Source organism: Sus scrofa, chromosome 1 (genome assembly GCF_000003025.6).
Source record: "Sus scrofa isolate TJ Tabasco breed Duroc chromosome 1, Sscrofa11.1, whole genome shotgun sequence".
In the NCBI taxonomy this organism is placed as follows: domain Eukaryota; kingdom Metazoa; phylum Chordata; class Mammalia; order Artiodactyla; family Suidae; genus Sus; species Sus scrofa.
The window spans coordinates 123,630,645-123,634,400 of NC_010443.5; the positions used below are offsets into that span (position 1 = coordinate 123,630,645).

A 3,756-nucleotide genomic window follows, 5' to 3' on the forward strand; every position below is an offset into this window, starting at 1 on the left:
AAAGCCAGGGAAGTCTGATTTTAATTAATTCTTTAAAACTAGATTTTTTCTCAATTATTTATCTTTAGAAAAGAAAATATGTCAATTTGTATTTTTATGGAATTAAGAAAAAACTTAGAAAACATAGAATTTTCTGTTTCTATACCTAGTGGGGTTTAGGGAGCTGCCTAACCATGTAACAAGTTATCTCTAAGCCACTTTCTCCATAAGCCTGAGTGTCCAAACTGTAAGAAGGTTCAAGTATCTTAGCTGAGAGGCCTTGTCAGCTAGAGAAGGCTTGAGATCACTGTGAGGTCAGGAATTTGGGAGTCTGAGTGATGATTCCTAAACAGAAAATTTAAGAGAATAAAAAAAAGAAACGTCCTAAAAGATTGAGAGAGATTTTGCGAGAGATAATTATATATTTTCCTTTGAAGTTTTGAAGATTTCTTGCTTGAGTAAACCTTGCCATTGTTAATTAACCTATGGTAGGATACTTACGCTAAGAAAAACCCTAAGTTTTTAGGTAAAATAAAGATAATGAAGAACCTTTAACATTTAAAAGCTTTTGAAGGTCTCCTCCACAGTCCTGTTCAAAAACTGCGGTAAAGTACTGCCATTTACAAAGATATGCTCCTTTAATTAAAATTGCTTTTTTTTTTTAGGTCGCAGCATTCAAGATATTAAGAGGACTCGGAAAGTTGCTCTGTATTTATCCTTAAAGTTCTTTAAAAATATATATTATCCAGTTCATTTTATTCTGTTTATTAGAAAATGTGATTTTTTGTGTTTATTTTTTAAAAAATTTTTCTTCCAGTTTCGTTGAAATATGTGACATACAACACTATAAATTTAAGGTGTACAGCTTATTAATTCAACCTACAGATATCATAAAATGATTATCACAGGTTCAAAGAACATCCATCATCTCATAGATATAAAATTAAAGAAATAGAAATGTTTTCTTGTAATGAGAGCTCTTAGGATTTACTCTCTTAACAACTTCCATATATAACAAACAACAGTATTAATTAATTTATCATGTTGTAGATTACATCCCTAGTACTTACTTCACACAAATGGAAGTTTGTACCTTTGACTGCCTTCATCTAGTTACCCCACCCCATCCACTCCCATCCACCTCTGGTAACTACAAGTCTCATCCCTTTTTCCATGAATTTGTTTCTTCACTTTTGAAGTATAGTTGAACCTTCAGTTCTATGTTAGTTCCTGTTACACAACTTAGGGATTTGATATTTCCATACTTTTCAAATCATCACCATAAGTCTAGGGTATGATAAGTCACTATACAGAGATAATTACATAGTTATTGACTATTCTCTACACTATACATTTCATACCCATGACTCATTTATTTTCCAGTTGGAAGTTTGTACCTCTTAATCTTCCTTACCTATTTCTTTCCTCTCCCCTTTACCCTTTGCTTTGATAACCATCTGCTTGTTCTCTGTATGTGCAACTCTGTTCCTGTTTTGTTTGTTCATCTATTCCACATATAAGTGAAATTATATAGTATTTGTCTTTGTCTGACTGACTTATTAGCATAATACCCTCTAGGTCCATCCATGTTGTACGAAATGGCCCGATTTCATTCTTTTCTATGGCTGAGTAATATTTCTGTGTGTATGTGTGTGTCTTTTTTTTATCCATTCATCTATTGATGGACAAACTTAGTTTGCTTCCCTATCTTGGCTATTGTAAATACTGCTGTGGTGAATTTAGGGTTGCATATATGTTTTTTTAATTAGTGTTTTTTTTTTCTTCGAGTAAATACCCAGGAGTGGAATTGCTGGATCATATGGTAGTTCTGACTGTAATTTCTTGAGGAATACTGTTTTCTTTCTTACTCTTTTTTTTTTTTTTTTTTTTTTGGCCATTCCTGTGGCATGTGGAAATTACCAAGCCAAGGATTGAAGCTATGCCACAGCAGTGGCAATGCTGGATTCGTAATTCACTGTGCCACAAGAGAACTCCATCGTACTGTGTCTATAGTGGCAACACTAATTTACATTCCTGCTAATACTGCACAGGGGTGTGTTTGTTTTTAACCAATTGTAGGTTAGCTAAAAATTGTTTGGATCTACTTTATTATAACTTCTCTAGGAATTAGTCTGTTTAATTAAACTTTTAGAACATAGTTAAAGACTGCCTGACCTGGGTTACAGATTATGGTTTTGGCTCAGTGTGGCATTTATTAACTTGGACCATTTAATTAGTATTGAGTGGTAAGTGATTAACTACCAGTTGGTTTAAAAAGAAAAACACGGAGTTCCCATTGTGGCTCGGTGAGTTAAGAACTGGACTGGTATCCATGAGGATGCAGATTTGATCCCTGGCCTCACTCAGTGGGTTAAGTAAGGGTCTGGCATTGCTGCTAGGTATAGCAAAGGTTGCAGACAAGGTTTGAATCTGGTGTTGCCGAGGGTGTGGCATAGGCTGGCGCTGCAGCTCTGGTTCAACCCCTAGCCTGGGAACTTCTGTATGCCACAGGTGCAGCCCTAAAAAGAAAAACAACAGCAGCAGCAATAACACAGTAATGGGGTGGGCAAAGTGGGGATGGTGAATATACAAAAGGAAAAAAGTAGTCCAGGATGTTGTAGAAATCATTCACATCAGAATTTAAACGGGAAAAAAGTCTTAGGCATTAAGATTAAAAATTTATCGCATCACCTGGAAAGGGCTTATGCAAGTTTTTGATAAGCCCTTTGACTTTCCCCCCTTTTCCTTGTTTTCTCCCTTTATAGAACAAATTATATCTGTCTTTGATTTTGTTGCCATACTAAAGTTAGCCTATAGTTATCTGGCAACTATAATATTCAAGGGGAGGAAAATATTATGGTAAGTAGTCACACAGCTCACATCTAAATCTGTTTCAAGTGGGTAATTATTCATTTCCATTTGCCTGGGGATAGTTTCACTCTTTACATTTGTTATTTGTGTTTAATTAACAACTCTCCCTTTTACTCTGAAGTTTCTGGTTTGGATGTTGGATTTTTATGGCCATGTATTTTGATAAAATCCATTTACTTCAAATAGCAGTTGTATAGAATCAATAATAATATTAGCTGTATACAGAACAATTGTCTGTTTTTTCCTCCTCCTCCTGGAAGGTTCTCTGAGGTTCTTTCTGCTCTTATTATCACTTTTTTTAAACCTGTATTTATTTAAATCTACAGTATCTCTCACATGCCTGTATATATAACATACTTGGTGCCACACTCACGTTTGGAGTTCAAATTGTGATACTGAATAAATGACTTTGGCACAGTGATTGAAAAGCAGAATTTGTGGAGCCCTTTGTGGTCTGTTGAAAATTAAATTTCTTGGCATTTGCTTCTATTGTCAGGGGTGAAGGAATGAAATGGAGGATAAAAGGGAAGGTAGATTAGAAAATTGGACATAAAGCAGCAATATTTTTCTAAAAATAGTTTTGTTTAAATTTATAAATTTGTTATTAGGCATGGTGACTTGATGTCATTTTGTGCTGGCTTACCTCATTTTGCTATAAAATTCACTTTAGAAATAAGGACTTAATGTAAAAAATTTTAATTAATATTAAAATTTATTTTTACTTCAATTTTGTATATTATAACCTGTATATATTTATTACTTATATGATAAACTATTTTTAAATCATTAATGTTTTTAGCCAAGTTATTTGTCACTTCATTCATTCATTGGCTATGAGAAATTTGAAAACTGGTGAAATGGAACCTGTTTAAACTGACTTGTAATTCTTTAATTTTTCTCTTGTAG

General features: G+C 33.7%; 1 protein-coding gene across 3 annotated transcripts in view; it reads left to right on the forward strand.

Moving 5' to 3' along the window:
* MYEF2 (myelin expression factor 2) overlaps positions 1-3,756 on the forward strand; it is a 60,044-nt gene that overhangs the window by 47,809 nt on the left and 8,479 nt on the right. The window lies entirely within an intron of this gene.